Source organism: Felis catus, chromosome B1 (assembly GCF_018350175.1).
Source record: "Felis catus isolate Fca126 chromosome B1, F.catus_Fca126_mat1.0, whole genome shotgun sequence".
NCBI classification, from domain to species: Eukaryota; Metazoa; Chordata; class Mammalia; order Carnivora; family Felidae; genus Felis; species Felis catus.
Window position 1 is genome coordinate 110,461,221 of NC_058371.1, and position 24,769 is coordinate 110,485,989.

Here is a 24,769-nt window from a genome sequence, read left to right on the forward strand (position 1 = left end):
AGAAGCTAATGGATATTCTGGGTCTTTTCTGGTTCCATACAAGTTTTAGGATTGTTTGTTCTAGCTCTGTGAAGAGTACTGGTGTTATTTTGATAGGTATTGCATTAAATATGTCGATTGCTTTGGGTAGTATTGACATTTTAACAATATTTTTTCTTCCTATCCAGGAGCATGGAATCTTTTTCCATTTTTTTTGTGTGTCTTCTTCAATTTTCTTTCATAAATTTTCTGTAATTTTCCGTGTATGGATTTTTCACCTCTTTAGTTAGATTTATTCCCAGGTATTTTATGGGTTTTGGGGCAATTGTTAATGGAACTGATTCCGTGGTGGAACAATTGCTGGTGGGCAATTGTTAATGGGATTGATTTCTCTTTCTGTTGCTTCAATATTGGTATACAGGAATGCAACTGATTTCTGTGCATTGATTTTATATCCTGTGACTGTGCTGAATTCATGGATCAGTTCTAGCAGTTATGGATTTTCCATACAGAGCATCATGTCATCTGCAAAGAGTGAAAGCTTGACATCCTCCTGGCCGATCTGGATGCCTTTTATTTCTTTGTGTTGTCTGATTGCTGAGGCTAAAGAAAATCAAAGCTGGAGGCATCACAATCCCGGACTTCAAGCTGTATTACAAAGCTGTAATCATCAAGACAGTATGGTACTGGCACAAGAACAGACACTCAGATCCATGGAACAGAATAGAGAACCCAGAAATGGACCCACAAACGTATGGCTAACTAATCTTTGACAAAGCAGGAAGGAATATCAAGTGGAATAAAGTCAGACTCTTCAGCAAGTGGTGCTGGGAAAACTGGACAGCGACATGCAGAAATGAACCTGGACTACTTTCTTGCACCATACCCAAAAATAAACACAAAATAGATGAAAGACCTAAACGTAATACAGGAAGCCATCAAAATCCTCAAGGAGAAAGCAGACAAAAACCTCTTTGACCTTGGCCACAGCAACTTCTTACTCAACATGTCTACAGAGGCAAGGGAAACAAAAGCAAAAATGAATTCTTGTGACCTCATCAAAATAAAATCTTTTGTACAGCAAAGGAAACAACAAAACTAAAAGACAACCGACAGAATGGGAGAAGATATTTGCAAACAACATATCAGATAAAGGGTTAGTATCCAAAATCTATAGAGAACTTATCAAACTCAACACCCAAAAAAACAAATAATCCAGTGAAGAAATGGGCAAAAGACATGAATAGACACTTCTCCAAAGAAGACATCCAGATGGCCAACCGACACATGAAAAAATGCTCCACATTTTTCCCTTCATCAGGGAAATACAAATCAAAACCACAATGAGATACCACCTTATATCCATCAGAATGGCTAACATTAACAACTCTGGCAACAACAGATGTTGGCGAGGATGCAGAGAAAGAGGATCTCTTTTGCATTGCTGGTGGGAATGCAAACTGGTGCAGCCACTTTGGAAAACAGTATGGAGGTTCCTCAAAAAATGGAAAATAGACCTACCCTACGACCCAGCAATTGCACTACTAGGTATTTATCCAAGGGATATATGTATGCTGTTTTGAAGGAGCACATGCACCCCAATGTTTATAGCAGCACTATTAACAACAGCCAAAGTATGGAAAGAGCCCAAATGTCCATTGATGGATGAGTGGATAAAGAAGATGTGGCATATATATACAATGGAGTATTACTCAGCAATCAAAAAGAATGAAATCTTGCCATTTGCAACTACGTGGATAGAACTAGAGGGTATTATGCTAAGCAAAATTAGTCAGAAAAAGACAAATATTGTATGACTTCACTCATATGAAGACTTTAAGATACAAAACAGATGAACATAAGGGAAGGGAAGCAAAAATAATATAAAAACAGGGAGGGGGACAAAACATAAGAGACTCTTAAATACAGAGAGCAAATAGAGGGTTACGGGAGGGGTTGTGGGAGGGGGGATGGGCTAAATGGGTAAGGGGAATTAAAGAATCTACTCTGAAATCATTGTGCACTATATGCTAACTAACTTGAGTGTAAATTAAAAAATAAATTAATTAATTTTAAAAAAAGAAGCTAACAGATTTGGTGACTTTTGCCAAAACAAAGTCAGTGAAGTCATAGGGGTGAATGGCTTATTAGAGGCTATTAAGATGGAAGGAAGCAGATACAAGCAAGGAAGACTACTGTTTCAAGAAGGGAAGGAGATGGAAAAAAGGTATTTTGCAGGTCAGGATTACAATTTCTTACACACACTTAACAAAACTCTTAAATGTGAATCAATGTAAAGTCACGGTGACCCAAAGGAATTAGAAACCAAATAAAAAGGCTTCTTTGCCATCCTCGATCTGGCTGGACACCCCAATCAGCCTCAACACCAGAAGTCAGATGTAAGGAAGGAGGTCAGGGCAAGTTTTTATCCTAACCTCAAAACCTCCAATGTTAAGACAACATTCCAAAAAAATTCCCAAGATCTAAAAATAACTTTTGGGAATCCCACATTCTTATAAACTCTTCTCAATAAATTGATGGCTGTTGAAAGGTATTTCCAAAATGACATTGGCACTGTCTTTATTACATGCCGGCAGTATCAGATCCACACAAGCACATAAGAAAGGAAGTGAGTGGCAGTTAATTTCCCAGAAGACATGCTATTTCCATCCATCACATCCCTGCAGTTAGAACGCTTCCATCCAACTTTCCCTTTCCCCAGAGAGGGCTCCAGGTGCCTGCCCTTCTTTAATTGGTTTCTATTCTCACACCTTCCTTTTAAGTCATCATTTTCTGGGATAATTGGTATCTGTGAATTCTCACTAGAGTCAGTTTCTTTCTACTGAAAAGGAACTTAAATTGCAACTTAAGGAAGAAATATATTCTATGTTTAGCTGACGTTTTCCTGTTGTTTAACAGCCAGTCCTATTGGCGCATTCTGTAATACTTTATACAAAGAAAATTTTGGCAAAAAACACTTTAAGTAAATAACGGTCATCAGTATTTGAGCCCCACCTTCAGATAATTGATTATAAAGACTGATTACAATGTATTTACTCTAATAATTAGGCAACAGATGCTGCATTATTCCATACTAGTTTCTTTTCCCTGCTAGTGGAATTTTATATCCATATTAATTGCTAATTAAACATTGGATAAAAATGTTTGATAACTGTTTTGCAATTTCGTTAGCATAAAATGATTTCATGAACCACTGTTTATCCCTTTCTACAGCTGTACTCCTTAGTTGGTTATGCTGTGATGTGATGGGGATGCTATCAGTAACCAAGGGTAATATAAGAAATTCTCTTTAAAATGCATTGCTGTATCTAAAGATATGTTGCATACATTATTCTTCATATTACACAGTAAACTTCTTCTGATATCCCATGGGAAGAATTTCTCTCTGATCCTAGTTCCAGAAATAGCTGTTTCATGTGAGCAACTGAAATTAAAATTTTCTAGATACTGGGGTGCCTGGGTGGCTCAGTTGGTTAAGTGTCCGACTTTGGCTCAGGTTATGATCTCTTGGCTTGTGGGTTCAAGCCCTATCTTGGGCTCTGTGCTATAGCTCAGAGTCTGGAGCTGCTTCGGATTCTGTGTCTCCCTCTCTCTGCCCCTACCCCACTCACTCTCTCTCCCTGTCTCTCTCTCTCTCTTTCTGTCTCAAAACTAAATAAACATTAAAAAAAAAATTCTATGGGCTCCTGGGTGACTCAGTCAGTTAAGCATCCGACTTCGGCTCAGGTCATGAACTCGCGGTTTGTGTGTTTGAGCCCAGCGTCTGGCTCTGTGCTGACAGCTCAGGGCCTGAAGCCTGCTTCAGATTCTGTGTTTCCCCCTCTATCTCTGCCCCTGCCCTGCTCATGCTCTGTCTGTCTGTCTCTCTCTCACTCTCAAAAATAAATAAACATTAAAAAAATTTAATAAAAATAAAAAATAGATTCTAGATACTGAAAATCAAATAACCAACTGTTTCCTTCATAGGCTCTTAATAAGCTGAGTACCAAATTAATGTCCTCCACCGGCAATGGCACATGTTTTTCAGAACAGCCACTCCTAAATCGATTTTACTTTTTTTTTTTAACGTTTATTTATTTTTGAGACAGAGAGAGACAGCATAAACGGGGGAGGGGCAGAGAGAGAGGGAGACACAGAATCGGAAGCAGGCTCCAGGCTCTGAGCCATCAGCCCAGAGCCCGATGCAGGGCTCGAACTCACAGACCATGAGATCGTGACCTGAGCTGAAGTCGGAGGCTTAACCGACTGAGCCACCCAGGCGCCCCAATCGATTTTACTTTCTAACCCCTATCCTTCCTTTGTCCAAGTTATCTCACCTATTAGTAATCTAGCTTTTTCTTTACTTTATATGTATATCTTTGTGACATTCCCTAAATTTTAACTAGGGTAGGATATAAATGTGGATCAACTGATGGGTGATTGAAGCACACACCTAATATTTCCATTGTAAGTTAATGCATTCATTCATTCACGGAGTCATCCATTTGACAAGCACTGGTCCAGTTCCTACTGTGGGGAAAGCACTGAACCAGGCACCAGGAAGGATATAGTGATGACTCCTACCCTTAAGAACCTTACTCTGGGCATATAAACCATAACATGCATGTAACTAATGATGTGTGAGAAAATAAAATCAATGTCATAAGAAAAGGACAAAGAAAGTGCAATGAAAGTCTTATCTTGCAGGGCACATGGCAGGGCACTCTATTCAGTCAGTAGACCATGTGACTCTTGATCTTAGGATCATCAGTTCAAGCCCCATGTTGGATGTAGAGCTTATTTTAAAGAAAAACTCTTGGGGTGCCTGAGTGGCTCAGCCTGTTAAACGTCCAACTTCGTCTCAGGTCATGATCTCTGGTTCATGAGTTCAAGCCCCACATCAGGCTCTCTGCTGTCAGCACAGAGCCTGCTTCGGATCCTCTGCCCCTCCCCTACTCGCAAGTGCTCTTTCTCAAAAATAAATAAATGAACATTAAAAAAAAAAAACTTTTATCTTGTGAAGATTGAACTGCCAACCTATGCTAAGGGCTATCTCACCACGAACCCAGCAGAGGAGGCCGAAGATCTCTTCACATCATTTTGGGAGCTCTGAGGTGACCCAGCATTAATTATCAGGTACCACTGTGGACCACTTTAGAGGAAATACCTTCCCAAAATAGGAAAAAGATAAATACAATTTTTTAAAGAAATTAATGTGTGCCAGTCCTGGGATTCTGAGATAGTCAAATAGTACATTTTTCTACACACCTTGAAAAACTCTGACATTAAACAATTACTTTTCAAAACAATTTTGTGTTATCATAGTCACAAAATTTTTGCTTGCATGTAATATTACTCAAATTTTATTTATAGAAATATAAAGTTATTCTTAACCTCAATTCAAATTATGAAAGTTAGTTGCTTTAAATCTAAAGAAACTGGGTGCTTGGGTGGCTCAGTTGGTTGAGCATCTGACTTCAGCTCAGGTCATGATCTCATGGTTCATGAGTTCAGGCCCCACATTGGGCTCCATGCTGACAGTGCAGAGCCTGCTTGGGATTGTCTTTCTCTCTCTCTCTCTCTCTCTCTCTCTGCCCCTTCTCTTGTGTTCTCTCTCTCTCTCTCTCTCTCTCTCTCTCTCAAAATAAATGAATTAAAAAAATAAAGTCTAAAGAAACTAAGTTCAACATAGGTAGTAGAGAAAGAAGATTAAATATGAAAGATGCCATTTAGAAGATATTTAGAGGCAGTTTAAATACACTCTTTTTATTTTATTTATTTTTTTCAGGGGAATATAGTTAAGCTTTAGAATGAAAGTTGCATTAAGGACAATAATTCCCAATCACAACACATCAGTCTCCTTCAGAAGATCATTAATAACATTTTTTTAAAAAAGAAAAGAAGAAAGAGAAATAAAAGATTCCATTGTAAAATACATTCGGAATCACAGACGATAGCAAGCTTCAGTTTAGAAAATGTTGCTCTAGGACCCTTCACATCATGGTCAGGTGCTCCCAGATAAATCAAATGTGAGACCATAATAGAGTTTCTGGTATTTGAATGAAAACAGAAAGAACAGTTGAAGGAGAAGTACTAATTTAGTATGAATTTGTCCCACACAAAATCCCTTAGCAAATCGGATTTGTACATCTCTTTGGTAGGCTTAACGATGCCCCCTCCCCAAAGATGTCCACATCCTAATCCCTGGAACTTCTGAATGTTACCACATATGGCAAAAGGGACTTTTCTGATGTGAGTAAACTAAGGGTTTTGAGATGGAAAGACCATCCAGGTAGGATTCTTATAAGAGGGAGGCGATGTGGTAACAGAACCAGAGATCAGAGTGATGTTCCTTGGTACAGAGGATGTGGTCAGGAGCCAAGAAATGCAGGTAGCCTCTAGAATCTGGAAAAGGCAAAGAAACAAATTCTCCCCTAGAGTCTTCAGAGGAACCATAGGTTGCCAACACCTTGGTTTCAGCCCAGTGAAACCCACGTGGGGAACTCTCATCTCCAGACTATAAAGTAATATTTTTGTGTTGGCCACTAAATTTGTGGAAATGTGTTACAACTGCAATAGGAAACTAATATAATGTCCAAGTAGTTAAAAGTAAAAAAAAAATAGGAATTATAACTCTGGTCATCATAAGTTGAAATATCGCTTTATTCAGTGGGAATGTTATTTTAAAAGAAGCACTAGGTATCTGTTGACTTTGAAAATACTTTGGGGTGAGCATCATTCATCTTTGACTTCAAACATGTCTTCCTCTGTTGAATTTTTTAACAAGAAGCGTATACTATTTTTAATAGAAAAGAATTGGTTTAGACTAATGAAAATCATTGGAGTTTAAATATTCAGTGGAGTCGACAGTGGTTCCTGCCTTATGAGAGGTTTATGCATCCTTTCATTGCCAGAATTAACCATGCCCTTCAGTAACTCTACCAGTGCTAACACAGGTAGGCATTGATTGAGTGAAAGAATAAGTGTTTGTGCAATAAACCTATACCTGAGAATGGTTTCGTCAGTTAGATAATGTTTTGTGGGTGCAACTCTTCCAACAAGGAGACCAGGAAAAAGGTTAAGTTGCCAGGCCACTGGAGCAAAATTTCTAATGGCAGCCCTCTCGCTCCTCATCCTATAGGAAAAAATAAAAAGAGCAATATCACAGCTCACTGACTTCCTACTGATTCAGGACATCTTTAGATCAGCTTGCAAGCCAGGTCTCTGGCATCTGGTATGATACGTAAAAAGTGAAATCGCTCCTGAAAAAGAATTCAGGTTAAATAACTCTTCATGTCAGAAGCTCCTTGATACCATTTTTTTTTAATTTGTTAATAACTATCCACATTACTGAATACACACACAAAGCCTTTAGATACCCAATCCCATATTAAAATCAAATTTAAAAACACTCAGAAGTTGTTCATGCTTTTAAATAGGCACTGCGAAATTTTCTTTTTTTATATCACGCAGTTGTTCAAAGGCTAAGATGTGGTGGGTTTGCCTCTAAAAATAGTGCGTCCAGTCTTCACTTCAGGCAGTGAAATGCAGGATCAGATCTACTGCCAAGGAGATTTTCACACGCATCTGGATTATAAGGTTAACAACAAAAGGAAGCATGTAATGTCTTCTCTAAAACAGAAGAAACCAGCCTTGAAGGCATTTAAGAGAGCAACTGTCAGGGCTTCCAAAGTGTTCTTTGGGTGGCCCACGGGGGAGGATGGGTATCATCTGGCGACAAGCTGGAAGAAGCCAATGCTCAAAGAGAACAGTATACTTCCGCTTTTACGTTTTCCGGTGATGATCTTCTGAGAGGCACTGGAATGCTCTAGTGATGAACTTCTGTTCGGCTCCACACTTACCTGTGTTGAAATGCTGGCTCTGCCAAAGGACTATTGCATAACCTCTCTGTTTCTTCATTTGTAAAATGAAGATGGTAGTACTGGCACCTAGCTCTTAAGATCGTTGTTAGGATTGGAGGAATTAACATACGTAAAGTGCACGGAACAGAAGGAAGGCACAGCAAGACACTATATATGTGCTGGCTTTTAGAGTTTTATCTCTGCATTTTTTTCTCTCCCTAGATGAATCCTCATGATATTAGCCGTGAGCTATATTCTTCCCCTTGGACACCACAGGGACAAAATTGTGAATCATCTATGGATCCAAATCCTTGGCTCTTCTCCTCCCAACCTAACCCAGAACCTTGCCCCTTAATTCAGGACCATGACTTTCAAAGACAGAGTTCACACCATTCCCAGAAGCCTTTCTACTAGCCCTTCAGCCTGCCTGTTCCAGAGGGGGTTCCTTCAAGCCAGGCGAGGTGTCTCCCTCCTGAGGAGCCTCCCAGAAATATTAATGCTGAGTAGAAAGCTCTAAAAGCATCTAAAAGATGCAATGCATTGCACACTAGCAGCTACTCTCTCCATGAACCACCTGGCTCCTACCATGCTCTGGGCCAATGCCTAAGAATCATTTGATGAAAATGCAGAGTCCTAAGCCTATCCCGAGATTCTTACTCAATAGCTGAAGCAGGGCCCCAGGCGAGACCACAGACCACACTCTGGGAACCCTGTTTGTTCCAGGCAGAGATGCCTGACCTAGCGCCAGCTCTTACACTGGGACCATGTCTTCCTCATCTCTGTACCTGCAGCACGAGGCGCCAGACCTAGCACATAATAGTTGCTTAGAATGAATGTGTGAGAGCAGACAGGAAAACCCTTGTCCTTCATAGATTGGGAACAACAATCCATTGCCCAACACATAGAGGAATGCAAAACTGGCAGAGAAAGATTAGAAATGGGCATTTTTAGGAGATTTTCCCCCTGAAGCAATCCCAGGCACAGAAAACGAGCAAGACAAAATTTCAACAATTATGTATAATTTTTTAAAAGGCATCCTTCAATCAAAAATAAAACAAAACAAAACAAAAACAAAACTCTATACCCAAGATGAAGAGCAGACATGGATCATTATTAAAGCTGGTCACTGAGGGGCGCCGGGGTGGCTCAGTTGGTTGAGCCTCTGACTCCTGATTTCGGCTCAGGTCATGACTCCAGTGTCATAGGATTGAGCCCCACATCAGGCTCCATGCTGTTCCTAGCATATTCCATGCTGTTCCCAGCCTCCCTGTTCCTAATCTTTTTCCTCTGCTTTATACCATAACTTTTTAGTTAAAGAGTAGTGTCATTCTGTGAGAGTTTGTGATGCTCCAAATCTTAATTAACACACCAAATAGGATTTATCTTAACCAAACCACACTTCTTAACACTTAAGAAGCCATTCAAATTTGTCAAAATAGGTAGTATCATCGTTCTTTAAAGACTCAGTCCATGTTTATCATATCCTTCTATCAAAATAGAAAGAGTACCATTAGAATGAGGAAAAGTATGTCTTGTTTTCCAGGCCATTACTAAGATATGTGTGTGCTCCTTTGGCAGATTTCACTGGAAAACAGCCTGATCTGAGCATCCGGGAGCCGGGTGTTGTCTCTAATCTGCAGTGCTGGCTCTACGTTGTTATCTTCAACACATCCTTTCAAATCACTTAACCTTTTCGCATTCTGTGTATCTAAAACCTTGGGGTCAGTGAACAAAAGTACAATGCTTGCCAGGTATTACATAAAGACAGAGGAAAAAGACATCAGATAATGCCAAGAAAGCCCAGCTTTATCCAATCGCATAGCTAAGGAGTGGGGCAAAATGTGTACTTACTTCATCAACACATGATGCGTCTAAGAATTGAAAGGTTATAGGATGGAGGCAGAAAGTAACAAGAGGGGATGCTAGAAGTCTGACCAGTGGGGAAAGAGGAAAGACTAGCCAGGATTGGATAGAGGAAAGTGGAGGAATAAATTTAAGGTTGAAGATGTTACAAAGAAGAGGAATATATGGAAAAGAGAAATACCAAAAGAGCAAAACAAATAGTAATTCTCATGAGTTGCTAGAATAAAATAAGTCAGCATATCAACTTTTAAGGCAACTGCCCTTTATTCTAAAGTTTGATGGGAAGATTAATTTATCATGATTCTACCTAGTTTTGGTTCCCACACAGTTTAGACAGAGCACAGGGAATAATACACAGAGTTGTAACAGACTAACTTTTTAATCCTAAAAATGAACTGGCAACTATGGATGGGCCGGGTGGGCAAGACAGACAAGAGGAACACTATTTCCACAGCTCAGGATTAAAATGTAGTGTTGTTTGCATTCCACCTGGTCCGTTTTGGACTGGGACAGTCTGAAAGTTAGCGTTTCTCAGTATACAAGAAGGCTTCCTGGGATAGGGGCCTGTGACTCCAACAATACCAGGTGGGTTTCCAGAAAGTCTAATAGCAGAATTACAGGATGAAAACAGCAAAAGGCTCAGGGCAGCTGACATGTTTGGGTTTTTTTTCCTCAAATTCCTGAAAACGGTCAGGAAAAAGAATAATCTTTATGGCTGCTCAGATTGGAGACAAAGTGAAGAAAGAGAAAAGAGTAGCACTATTTATTGAGCATCTATTTGCCAGGCCAGATTGAGTTTGCAGGTGCTCTTTAAGCATCAAATATTAACAAAAGTTCATCCTATTCAACACTCACTGTATGACAGGCACTGTACCAAGTATTTTGATAGATTATTTTATTTAATCCTTAAAACAGTCAAGGAATCAGATATTATTATTATTATTATTATTATTATTATTATTATTATTCTCAGCATATGAAGCTTAGAAAGGATAAATAACTTGCCCAAGGTCCTGTTTTTAATAAATGATCCAGGGTTAAAATACAGATCTGTCTGACTCTAACTCTCATATTTATATGAAAATAACATGCAGGAAGTAAAACTCCAGTAATTTTTCAATTAAAATATAATTCTTTTAAAATTCCATAGTTTACTATTCACCATAAATACATAAGTATATGAGGTAATAAACAGTAAGAAAAAATATTTAAATCAAGAAATAGTAACAAACATTCTAAAGGACGCCTGGCTAGCTCAGTCAGTAGAGGATGTGACTCTTGATCTTGGTGTCATGAGTTCAAGCCCCACATTGGGGGTAAAGTTTATTTTTAAAAAAAGGGGGGGGGGACCTGTTCAATTATGATACAATAAAATGCTATATGGTCTTTAAAAAGAATAAACCAACTATATTTAGACTAATCAAAAAGATGAGAGAAATGCCTTTATTGAACAATCCCAGGCAATGCAAAATGAGTGGAAGAACTGGAAAATCATTTTGCAACCCTTAATGGAATAATGGACTACAGCAAAAATAATCACTGAATGCCAAAAACATTAGGTGAAACATTAATGGGAAACTTTATACAGGCAGATCAGCCCGATGTCACCCAAATCCTCTGCTCAATCTTAAAATCACTCAAAGTGAAACATGAGATATATGAGCCTCCCAAGGTGATTGAGCAAGAACACAGGAACCACTTAGGAAGAATTCTTGCCAAAAACATTTAACATGAATTTAACCAAGCCTCAAATACAAGGAATAGAAGAACAAGTGGAAAAGCACCTAGAGGAAACAGTCAAATCCAAAAGTATGGCCTTCTATAGGATAAAAAAAAAAACTAATTTTTTAAAATAAATAAATGACATTTTTTAAGGGAAAATAAGTATTAACAATTTCAAAGAATTTTAATGGATGTCATAAGTGGACACAATTTGGCTCCTAATTCGAACAAAACAACTATAAAAAGATTCTTTTGAGACAGAGAAACTGGAAAATAGACTGGGTTTGGGATTATATTAAGAATTATTGTTAGTTTTCTAAGATGTGACAATGGTATTATAGTTATTTTTTTAAGTCTTTGTGTCTTTCTTAGAAATACATACAGAGAGGAAAAAATGTATACATACAAAGGTAGTTATGGGTAAATTACATGATATGTAAGATTTATTTTACAATACTCCAGAGAAGGGGTGCCTGGTTGGCTCTGTTGGTTAAGCGTCTGACTTCATTCAGGACATGGTCTCACAGTTCATGAGGTCAAGTCCCACACAGGGTCCTGCGTTGACAGCACGGATCCTGCTTCAGATCCTGTCTCCCTCTCTCTCTGTCCCTCCCCTGTGCATTCTCTCTCTCCCTCTCCCTCTCCTTCTCTCTCTCTCTCTCTCTCTCAAAAATAAACATTTAAAAAAATACTCTAGGAATGCCTGGGTAGCTCAGTCAGTTGAGCATCAGACTTCAGCTCAGGTCATGATATCACTGCTCATGAGTTCGAGCCCCCAGCCAGGCTCTGTGCTGATAGCTCAGAGCCTGGAGCCTACTTTGAATTCTGTGTCTCCCTCTCTCTCTGCCTCTCCATCATTCACTCTCTGTCTCTCTCTGGCTCTGTCTCTCTCTCTCCAAAATAAATAAACATAAATAATAATAATAATAAAATGCAATAAATAAATAAATACTCCAGAGAAAAAGAGGGAGCTATAGATGTAACTAGATTTGCAAATGTATTTATTATTTTGGAATTATTCCAACATACACATAGCAAAGAAATAATGAATTTGCATTGATCCAGCTTCAACATTTTGCCAGTCTTAGCTCAAGCTGCATCTCCCACACATACTTTTTCTTCTGGCATATTTTAAAGTAAATCTCAAACATCAGACAACATGTCATTTCACTCATAAATATATCAGCATGCATCTCTAATTGATAAGGAAATTTTTTTTCAATATAACCACTAGACCACTATTACACCTAACAAAGCTGATGGTAAGTCCCTTAATATTATCTAATATACAGTAAGATTGTCAAAAATATTTATATGTCTGTTGAAGCTGGTTAATAGATACCTGGGTGTTCATTACACAATCTAATTCTATATATGTTTTAAATTTTTCATTAAAAAAACACATTTCAAGAATAAGGTAACTTTGTATGTTACCTCATATGGAACAATGGCAGACATTTTAAGTGGAAAAAATACAGCAGCATAGTGTATGCAGTATGCTACTATTTATGCTTAACAAGATACAGATAGATATATGTATGTATAGTCAAGGCAAATAACCAGAAGATACACATGGAACTAAAAATAGCAGTTACCTCTGAGGAGGGGAACTGGAGCAGCAGGCAAGAAGAAAACTTACTCATTCTTTTTTATCTTTTGAATTTGGGAGAGTATATCATATATTCAAAAACATAAATCAAGGGGGCCTGGGTGGCTCAGTCGGTTAAGCATCCAATTTTGGCTCAGGTCATGATCTCACAGTTCGTGGGGTTGAGCCCTACGTCAGGCTCTGTGCTGACAGCTCGGAGCCTGGAGCCTGCTTCGGATTCTGTGTCTCCCTCTCTCTCTGCCTCTCCCCCGTTTGTGCTCTGTCTCTCAAAAATAAGCAAAAACATTTAAAATTTTTTTTAAAAAAACATAAATCATTCACAAATTAAAAGAAAAAACAGAATGCACAGCCACTTGGTTACATCACGCATCACCAAAACTAATCATTAACTGTCATCATCAGTCACAGCTTACACTAATCTAATTTTGGTAGCCTACGAGATTGACAATGCAAAATTGCCCTGATATTGCTAAAATCAGAAATCTTGAGCCATCTATCCAATCCAATATTCTAGGGTTCTGGGTTTTAGAGCTACCGTGGTCTAAAAGACTGCCACTTCAGCTTACTGTCATCTCCTCTTACGTACTACTTCCTGTTTGGCTTATTCTGGTTCAAACCTTTTTTTAAAAGGAAAAGAAGTATTAAAATTTAAAAGGGTCTTAATGGATGTCATATGTGGACATTTATTTCTGCACGTCAAGACTTTCTTCAGTAGAGCAAAGGCTCTCTCTGTTAATTCGTCTGGTGGTTCAAACCGAAAGTAAGACCACCTTTCAAAACTGTCCTGTGTCCAAAAGAGACTTGCCGTACAATGTAGCTGCTATAGACCATTTTCTATCCTACCTGGTCTAGCTAAGTACTGATTAACTAACATATATTGGGCTAGCTATCTTTAGGGGGATTTGTCTGTTTCTAAATTACATTTTAAATAATTTACAGTTAGTGCCTAAACACAAGTATATAGCTGTCTTTTTATAGCAACAATTTAGATTTAACAGAGGCAGTATATTGGGAGTTTATAAAGCACCAATACATCTCCTTTTAAAATATTTCTCCTAAATGTCCTCTTTTCAGTCCCAAATGGAAACAAAGCGAAAATGCGTAACAAGTAGAAAGGCATGGAATGTTTATTCCCTGTGTGAGATTTCAGAGCAACAATTATTTTTAGTAACATCTGAGCCAAATGTTCTTAACAGAATTTAGTTTATTCTGAAATTGAATACCATGTGATATCAGAATTAAGGTGTTTAAAATTCTTCAGTATTGTTCTACAAGTAACTTTACAACTAAAGGAATATGTTTTTGTGTATGTATATCAACAAAGTTTTAGTAAGTGTAAATACGTACAATGTGAAGGAACAATAGTCCTTTCTGAGCAAAACAAAATAATAGTATGACAGTAAAATGATGTAAAATCTACTTCCAACCCAGCTTCATTCTTCATTTAGGATGGTTTAATGTTCCCTTTAGTATAAAACCCAATGATATTAAGATATGAGGAAAAGTTATGAATTGCAGCATTGATGTTCCAACATCAAGATGAGAAAAGATCATATGAAATATGAAATAATCATATGAAACTTGTGGAGCCTATTTTTTCTTTAGCACTTGAAAACCACACTCAAGGGTATACTTTTACATGTCACAAACAGGAACCCCAACAACGGATATTCTGAATGGCTAGCATGAAAGGATCTGTGAAATTGTTAAAAAACAAGACATAAGCAGTTCAGTCTGGATTACTTACATTTTGTTTTCTGGTTTTAGTTGTTTTTCCACAATGTGTTCTCTTAAAATATCGAAGAAATCCTACTTTGAGTTTCGACCACAAAACCTACACCTTTAGAGAGGTGGGCCTCATGGTGGATGGCAATTTTGTGAACAAACAACATCCTATACGAGTCACTGTGCCCAGCTCTGGGAAGACAAAGGTAAAACAGCCCTTCTCTCAAGGAACTTAAAGAAGCCTAAGGTAAGTGGGCAATTCACTACTCAAGTTAGGAAATGTGAACTGATTGGCAAAAGGAAGAAAATGTAATAAATATGATAACATGCTTTTTCAGACTTCCAGTAATATTGTTCTGTGATATATATTTTTAAAAAAATTTTTTAATATAATTTATTGTCAAGTTAGCTAACGCACAGTGCATAGTGTGCTCTTGGCTTAAGGAGTAGATTCCCATGATTCATCGCTTACATCCAACACCCAGTGTTCATCCCAACAAGTGCCCTCCTCAATGCCCATCACCCATTTTCCTCCCTGCCTCACCTCCCCATCAACCCTCAGTTTGTTCTCTGTATTTAAAACTATCTTACGGTTTGCCTCCCTCTCTGTTTTTTCCCCTTCCCTTCCCCCATGGTCTTCTGTTAAGTTTCTCAAGTTCCACATGAGTGAATACATATGATATCTGTATTTCTCTGACTGACTTATTTAACTTAGCATAATACCCTCCAGTTCCATCCACATTGTTGCAAATGGCAATATTTCATTCTTTCTCATTGCCGAGTAGTATTCCATTGTATATATATACTACATCTTCTTTATCCATTCATCAGTTGATGGACATGTGGGCTCTTTCCATAATTTGGCTATTGTCAATAGCACTGCTATAAACATTGGGGTACATGTGCCCCTATGAATCAGCACTCCCGTATCCTTTGGATAAATTTCTAGTAGTGACATTGCTGGGTTGTAGGGTAATTCTATTTTTAATTTTTTGAGGAACCTCCATGCTGTTTTCCAGGCCGCACCAGTTTGCATTCCCACCAACAGTGCAAGAGGGTTCCCCTTTCTCCACATCCTCACCAACATCTGTTGTTTCCTTGTGATATATTTTTATTAGGGCATTACCTTTACAGAGTCCATAAATCATTTTGCTGTGAGTTAAACTGGTTACAAAGCTACCATGTTTTAGATAAAGCTGAAAGAACTATGCTTTTAAGAATAAGGTCTTATAAAACAAAATTTTGTATGGAAACTAATTTGATGATAAATTATAAATAAATAAATAAATAAATAAATAAATAAATAAATAAATAAATATGTTTATTCCATTTTAAAAAATAAAACAAAATTTTGTCAAATTATGGTATCTATTAGGACCTTGTAATGGGGACTGTCTTCTAAATACTCCTGGTAGAACTAATAAGGAGGTAACTATTACTCCTAAACATTTCCCATATCTTTTAATCATATCACATCACAATTTATTAACATAATGGAATCTTATCCAAAATAAAGGCATTCTCTCCTCACCTATAAGTCAATACTCCCCTCCCCACATCTGTATTATATATATAAACAAATAGGTCTTACCACAATCTTCATGTTTGTGTACACAACTCTACAGAAATCTATACTTGAAACAATAGCATTAGTTAAAAGAGATAGAGCCTTAGACTTAGAAAGACCTGGTTGGAATCTGAGCTGACAAGTCAAGTGCTTTAGTGCAAGTTCACCTCACCATCTGTGAAATCTCCATAAATAAATGAAAGGTTAGGAAATGGTCTGGCAAATGGGAAGTGCTCAGCATATGGCAGCTGCTATTGTCATTGTTATTGTTATTACTTATGATACTTCCTCAAAACCCAGTTTAATCTGATACATAAGGTACAAATCAAATTAAGATTAAGATTAAGGAATAAAGATTTAACAATGTCATCAAAACCCACTACTGGGTCTTGAATGATTGAATTTTCTTTTTGACTGATGGCAGTAGATAATCTTTTCCTAAATCATTATATTTAGGAAATATAGAACTATTTTTCTACCAAATCTCCTCAAAAGTTGTGTTGTGCTCTTTTCAAGTGTAGTGCTGTGCAATAGATCTTCGTAACTTCTTTTCCATGCTCAAGACAAAGGACAAAAAATATGCTGAAGACCTACATCAAACCCAAAGACCCAAAAGATAATAAATAAACACAGTTTTCATGAGGAAGCCCTCCATCTAAACAATTTAGACAGTTGGGTGTAAATTAACTTTAAGAGATCGTTCTAAAAAATCAGCATTAATCAAAACAGACTGGAGTGTAGGAGCTTAAATTCATGATCAAAGAAATCAATCTATAACTTCCATTGACCCCAAACAGTAATCTCAGATTTCACATTGAAGCTGGCAAAGTTACTAGCACAGTAAACAGTAGCATCTGGCTCTCATGTGGGATGGTGTATACAATAGGCTGATCCATAACTTTAGTCTACTTTAGACATTTAGATGGATGGGCTAAGAGCCCAGTGTGTTATAATAACCCTGAAAAGCTTTTGGCTCTGGCCGTGAACACATTAGCATTAACTTAAATCTGTTGCTTTGTTTACAACAAGAGATATTCGCTTGTGCTTTCTGCCTAAATGGAACCAGTTAAAGGCATCCAAGGCCTTAAAGAGTGAAATTTACAACATGGACAGCAGCCATTCACTGTATTGAGGCTCCTCTGGCCATTGTTTTTGCATTTCCTCTTAGTTATATCTTTTTTAAATAAGTAATACCTTTCATTGAAGCCCTTGTCTCTCCATATTAGAAATATTAACAATTTCTCTTTTCTGTTTTCTTTTTGCCCACCATAACCTGAAACTTAAAATAAGAAATCAGCTAGAGGGCTCCTTGAAGATGTCACCATTTAGAAATGTCACACATGCAGCCATTTGTTTCGGAGCTAGAGAGTGCAGGCTCTTTGGAACAGTGTTCCAATTATTCTTGTTGAAACCACTCAAAGCCACCAGAACTAATTTCTTCCAATATATCACTATAGTATAATGTCTAGATTGAAAAGATGCCCTCACTAGACCAGTAGAAACTGATTATTACACATTAAGGATATAATCAGAGATCCTCTGTATTATAGGCAAGGTTTCTAAAAAATGTAATTAAACACCCAATCTAATTAATTATGTTTCTTGCTTTTACAAATAGCATGAATTACATGTGACATTTATTCTTATTTATTTTGGTTTCAAACAAATATGTGAATCTCACCCTGACCAAAATTAGACTGAATAATTAACAGATGGATATTCTAATTCCATTATAGGAAAGCATAACATTGTGTTACCTTTTAAATCTCAATACACTCATCAGCAGGCATTGTAATGCCCTATATATTCTATCATTCAATCAATAAGTATTTTTTTAATCTCTTTTATGTCTAGCAGCAATCTAAAGAAAGTTAAGCTGAAAATTTATTTTAAACATCTCTTAAATTTTTTTTTAAGTTTATTTATCTATTTTCAGAGAGAGAGAGAGTGAGCTGGGGCGGGGCAGAGAGAGAGGAAGAGACAGAATCCCAAGCAGACTCTGTGTTGCCAGCATGGAGCCTGATGCAGGGCTCAATCTCACAAACCATGAGATCATGACCTGAGCTGAAATCAAGAGTCAGATGCTTAACCAACTGAGCCACCTAGGCAGCCCTAAATATCTCTTAAATGATTTAAATATGTCCCCATGAATAGGGCCTATGTAAAGAAAGAATATTAATATGACTCAGACAACGACCCAGGGGTACCTGGCTGGCTCAGTAGGTAGAGTATGCCACTCTTAATCTCAGGGTTGTAAATTCAAGCCCCAGGTTGGATGTAGAGATTACTTGAAAACAAAATCTTATAAAAAAAATAAAAATAAAAAAATAAAAGAAAAAGAAAACTACCCAAATGGGAAGAAGCTTCTCAATGCTACTGTGGTATTTGTTTGCCATAATTGAACAATGATTGAATAATGATCACTTTACTAATTAAGGTGGTCCACATTCCCAGTAAGGCAAGATTGGAAAACTAATAATCAGGTATTTGAGATCTCATCACATGACCCACAAAGAGCATGCTACTCCCCTAACAAAATAAAACTTAATTTTCTTTCAAAGGACATTCCAACATATTCCAAGATATTCTTAGGAAAGAAATGCAAACTTGTAGTGATTTTACTAGTAGTACCACAGCTAAATAAAATGAAAAACCACCTAAAATTGGAAAAAAAAATTATAGAAAAATGCTTTCTCCTTAAGTTAGGTGATTGTGAAAGGTACACTGAGTCAGGAGAGCAGGGTTCCGGTCCTGATTCTGTCACTCATCACATGTATGACTCGGGCCACTTTGCCCTCTGTAAAATAAGCAGATGGACTGTCAGTCCTGAGGGTCTGTTCTACTTCTAAGTCCCTAACTGCGTATGCCTTCCCTGAAAAGTAGAAATCTGGGGTGTAGATAGCCCCTGTGCATTAATCACAGTCTGCCAAAAATGACAATGAAGACAAGGAAACAGAGGCATTAAGCAAAGCTTTTGTGAGTGAGATAGGGAAATGAGTCATTTTCTTCCATTTCTTTTCATAAGAGTATATTAATTTTTGAAGAAAAGAAATTCTAAAACACCCATAAACTGGCATCTCTACCCTGAGAAGCAGGTTGGTGTGTCCTTGCAGAGATGAGGGCTCCTCGGTTTTATCACCAAAGAATCGATGGGCCAAAGCATGGGCATCAGTTCATCGGGCTTCCCTAGACAGAGATACAGTATTTGGCAGGTAGCCAAAAAAGGGGGTGTGGTCTAGGGCTGGGTCAGTAAGAGTACCTCTGAAAACATTTCTCACACTATGCTCACCTACTCTCCTCCAGCAAGTACCAGCTGCATATCCTATGCCCTTTGTCCCCTCTTCTGAAATGGCTAACGAAATTACAAGCAGTAATAAGGACCCTTTCCAGAATAAATCTAGCTTCACTCAACAATATGGAGGGAGAACAAGATGGGGTGGGGCAGGAAAGAGAGAAGCTTCATTTTTCTACAGCTTCATTTTATTTGGCTTGTACTCTGCTTCCACGGGGCTCAAACGATGAATTAGAACCCTCTCTGCACTTAGTGCTTATGCAGTTCATTGGAATAAAATGGCAAGTGAATGAATAATCCATGTTCACAACACTATGGGTGGGGCAAGCTCTCGTCTGTTGTTTGATGTTCTGTGACTTAAATCATCTATTGCAAAAGCCTACAAAAAAGAATGGATCGCATCTAAGCATACTTGCTTTGCTCCCATCCCACTGTCTTTCCCACCCAAAAGTTTCTTCGATACCTAAATGTTTCTAGAATCAGGCTTTGACCCCAACGCCTACAGTTAATGCAGAGACTCAAAGAAAAGACTAGGGTTATTCCTAAAACCCAAACAAACAAACAAACAAAAAGAATAAATATCTCCCAATGCTTAAAGACATAGCCTAAATAATTATTTGTTTATGTCTTTCAAGTGGACATCCCACACCTTGACCTAAAACTCTGTCAAGTGTTCATAGAAAAGCGCCCAGGCAAATAAACAATCTCTTCCCCTAAGTTTCCTTTTGTAGCCCCTTGCAAGAGACTTATTTTCAGTCTCTAAAACAAATTCAGTGTTACATGCCCAGAAGGAACAATAAGATGTTACTGAGTGTATTCCCTTGCTCTCCAAAAAGGCCACACCTAAACATTACAGAGGTAAGGATCTCTCCTGATCCATGAGTGTGGGAATGTGATGCTTGTTACCAGCAAAACAACAAAAAACAGTGCTTAGAAATCTGCCCTGCTTGCACTTCTCACCACTCTTTAACGGGGCTTTGCAAGCAGTAAAAACAATTTGCTTGCTGGGAAAAGGGAGAGAGAACTCCATCATTCTTCCATTACTGGCACCTGTGCTGCCAGCTGACACTACCTCATATAAAATTGACCATTAAAAAGCAATATACTAACAGCATTTCAGTTTACCAGTAATTCCTCAAATCTACATGCTCCTTACTGCTGGTTCACCCTGCTTTCTTTCCCATCACCTACTTACCCAAAGCCAAAAAAGAGGGGGCAACCACTAAATATTTCTCCGGCACAGACACAGCCAGTATCTTAACATAAACAGTGCTTCTGACCAAGAGAGACACCACCCTCTTTCCCCTCTCCCTGTTTACCATACAGAGAACACCAGGACCACTCAGGGGTGTGAGAATCTGAAATCAATTCAATCGAACCACATCTAACACATCTACCCCACAATTACAAAAATAGAAAATGCAATTCAGAAAAACACATCACCGTGGAGAACAAACCGAAATCAGGGCTGGGGGACATTTGCACATCAGCGCTGCCTATCAACTCCAGGATGGCATGGAAAGGCGCTCTGCCCAGCCCAGATCCTGGGAGAGTGTTCTACAAAGGGCTTCCAGTAACCCCCATCAACACCAACACTTCCTCCCCGCTTCCAGAATGCTCTGAATAAAAACCTTCTTTAAGTACTTACTGGGAGCAGGAGCTTCTCTGTGCAATGTAACTGTGAGTCACACAGCAGGAGGGGCCCCGGAGCAGGGCAAACCGGAGAGCCCCCAGCTTCCCTGCAGGCTGGTGTCTATGAGACAGCAGCCCCGGAGCCGACTTTCCCATTACAGCCTCAGACGGTAATCCATGTGCTTTCGGCGGGCCAGTCCCAGCGGCCCACGGAGCACCACATGATCCGCTCTGACATCAGATCAGCCAGACGTGACAGCCGTCCGCCAGCCTCTTCTACACTCGTGGGCTGCATCATTTGGGTGCCTTTGGCTTACATTTAAGCAGGTGGTACAGAGTAAGGAATTGTTTTCTCACAAAAAAATTTTTTTTTGCCTGATTCCTTCTGTTTCTAACACAAGGAAGAAATAAGCAAGAAAAGCACTGGGATGTGTTTGCAGCCAGAACTTAGCAGATATATGGGAAGTAACTGAAGTTCCACACCTAGTTCAGAGAAGGTGAAAAATGAGCTACCACCAAGATGCCAAGAACCATGGGAGTAATTTCATCTGCAAATCACTACCACCTCCCCGCCCCCCCCCACCTTTCAGTAGATATATATGTGTACATGTCCTAAAATATTGGTGGGTTGTGTGTGAATTTTATTTAAGCTAGTCACTACTGGTTTTCTTTCATGGAATTTCTCAGGGAGGTAACCACTAGATTCAGTGCCATGTGCAATAATTCCTCACATACAGTCCAACAGAAATAGACTTACAGACTTAGGTAAGTAGAAATTCAGAATCATCGATTCATGCTTGCATTCATTCATTCAATAACCATTTATTGATCACCTACTAAGCACCTACTACAAAGGGGGTTAGTAGATTTAGGGGCAGGGTATTTGAATCTTCAAATAAGATTTCTGTTTATTTGGCACAGGGTTTCTAATTCTATTTCTGTGATAAGTCAAAGAAATAATGGCTCTCTCAAGGCTCCTTATAACATGTTTTGTGTCTAATACTGAATCTGAAGGCTAGTAATAAAACTATGTTTCATCTCGGTTTCATTATAATAAATGGCAATAAATGTAACATTTAAGGTAAGAATAACAACAATTATTAAGCTTTTATGAAGCAAAATCATAGCCAAGTAAGGCAGCAGTAACCAGAAGCATACTTCTTCCCTGGTCAAGAGGAGAATTCACTTTCTTTGTCTAATTTAACTGTATTACTTCCTGTGAATTTGGTTTATCAACTGTATTTCAGATATTTATGTAGAAACAGGAGGTCTCTACATGCACCTTCATATTATTTACAGTGACACAGTGTAAATAGGTGTTAAACATCATAGGTGTTCAACAAGTAGTGAGAATAAATTAATTGACTCAAACAGTTTTATTGTTTATATGGCTTATTCCCAATAGAAATCAAATGGAAATTAGCTGCCTCATGGAATCACATTTGAATTCCATAGTCACAAGCAACCTGGTCACCTTCTCAGGAGAAAATATCAAAAACTTGATACAAAAGAAGCAGAAGATTTAAATATTTTATATATATATATATATATATATATATATATACACATATGTGTACATGTGTGTATATATATATATAGTGACAAATAGGTTATTATATTAATAATCATATAGCTTAATAGGTTATTCAATTATCCCCATAACAAAGAGGATATGTAGATACTGTTTAAATATTGATGTTGTAGCTTTAGTAAATACATACAAAAATATTGAAATCCACTTTAAATGTAAGGAACAAAGACAAAATAATGAAGACCTTGTTTATCATTATTTTGTTATTATTCTATGGGAAAGAGCATATTAATAAACTAAGATATAAACAAATGAAACTGATACTTTTTTGCTTGAGAAATATCTTTCTGTTTAGAGTTTCTTGGCATTTTTCTTACCTTTAACTTTATAAACATAATTAATTTTGAACATTTTAAAATAACACTCTAGATATGTGTCTGTACCTAGTGATCTTTTGCCACTATCTCTAATTATGTGGGCAAACTAAAGTGTGAAATTTGGCCTCACGGACAAAATGTTCCTTCCAAAATCTACACAGCTAATAAAAGTTTAATATTCGATTGACTATCACTAACACTGCTAAAACCCTAGTTCAAACTACCATCGTCATGTGTCTCCTAGATTCTGGCAACTGCTTCCACTCTGTCCTCCAGACAGCAAGCAAAATATTCTTAAACTGAATCACTCGTTTACTCAAAACCCTCCACTGGTTTCCACCTCGTTTAATTCCTTGCTATGGCCTCTAAAATGCTCCAATAATATGTATAAGATGTTTCTCAAGTGCTTTTCCTCTCGAGTACGTAACTGAACATTATTCTCCTTGGCGGAGTAATTGTTAAGCAGTTAACACATTTTCTGTAATTGATTTATTTCATTAAAATAGATTAGCAGAAATGGAAATTATTGAATCAAAGGATGTGGTCTGTTCCGAAGTGACAGGGTTCAAGCTAGATAAACAGTTCCTGTCTAAACACCGCAGCTCCCAGCTCCCTTCCAGCTAAGTGGGGCCTTGTTAGCAGAATTCTGCCTCTCTTCTTTAAGAGAATAGTGCCTGTCCTGGACTTATTTCTCTCCTCTTCATACAACCTGGAACCCGGACTTGCCTGTGACCTAGTTTGAACCACACAGCTTTAACACTTAGGAAACAACAGAGCAAGGGAATGAAGAGAACCAGGTACCTAAATGACCACGGAAAGCAGAGCTGCCCTTCCAACCTGGACTACTCACTCTCAACCTGTTGCAGGAGAGAATCTTTTTTTTTTTTAATTTCAAGAGACCTCATTTGGTACCTCTTTGTCACAGTATCATAGGCTCTATCCTGACTAGTAAGAATGGTTGCAACTTTTTAATATTGTAGCATAATTCATATTACCCAATTACTTAGCGGAAAGCCAAATATCAAGTGTCATTTCTACCAATGTGTACAAGATCACATTTTTTCTACATTTTTACTACATTCATGTTGAAGCTTATTTCTTCTAAGGAAAATCTAATTTGATCAAGAAAAAAATAGTATATATTCAATTTTTTTAGTAAAAGGAAGTTGAACATGATGCAGTATTTACTATCCATAGGTATTCCACCTTTTGAGAATGGCTTATTCATGTTTTTTGTTTGTTTTTGCTTTTGTTTTTAAGTAATCTCTAAACCTAATATGAGGCGTGAACTCATAAGCCTGAGATCAAGAGTCACATGCTCTACCAACTGAGCCAGCGAGGCAACACTATACAAGTTGTTTTTACTTTTGTTAGAATTTTATTACTTTTCTTGTCCATTCTGTTGACCGTCATAGTTTGTCTTTCAATTCTGCTTTCAGGAAACATGTTGAAATGTTTTATTATCATCAAATTTGTAATTTTTCTACTGAAATTTGCTCCTTTGAAAACTCTCTCAATGCTCACATTTTGAACCCTCAATACCTTTTCCCACTAAAAAGAACCAAGACTCTTTGGAGAAAAGGCTGATTTCAGATCTGAGGCAGAACATG

General features: G+C 37.9%; 1 protein-coding gene across 2 annotated transcripts in view; it reads right to left on the reverse strand.

The window, feature by feature from the left end:
- The window catches only part of ANK2 (ankyrin 2), a 671,298-nt gene that overhangs the window by 548,001 nt on the left and 98,528 nt on the right, over positions 1 to 24,769 (reverse strand). Inside the window, exon 1 of one of the 2 annotated variants that reach the window (XM_045055954.1) lies at positions 21,268 to 21,425. The exons of the other annotated variant lie outside the window; for it this stretch is intronic. The gene's annotated coding sequence lies outside the window, so the exon portion shown is untranslated. Of the gene's footprint in view, positions 1 to 21,267; positions 21,426 to 24,769 lie in introns of those variants that run through there. 2 annotated transcript variants of the gene reach the window in all.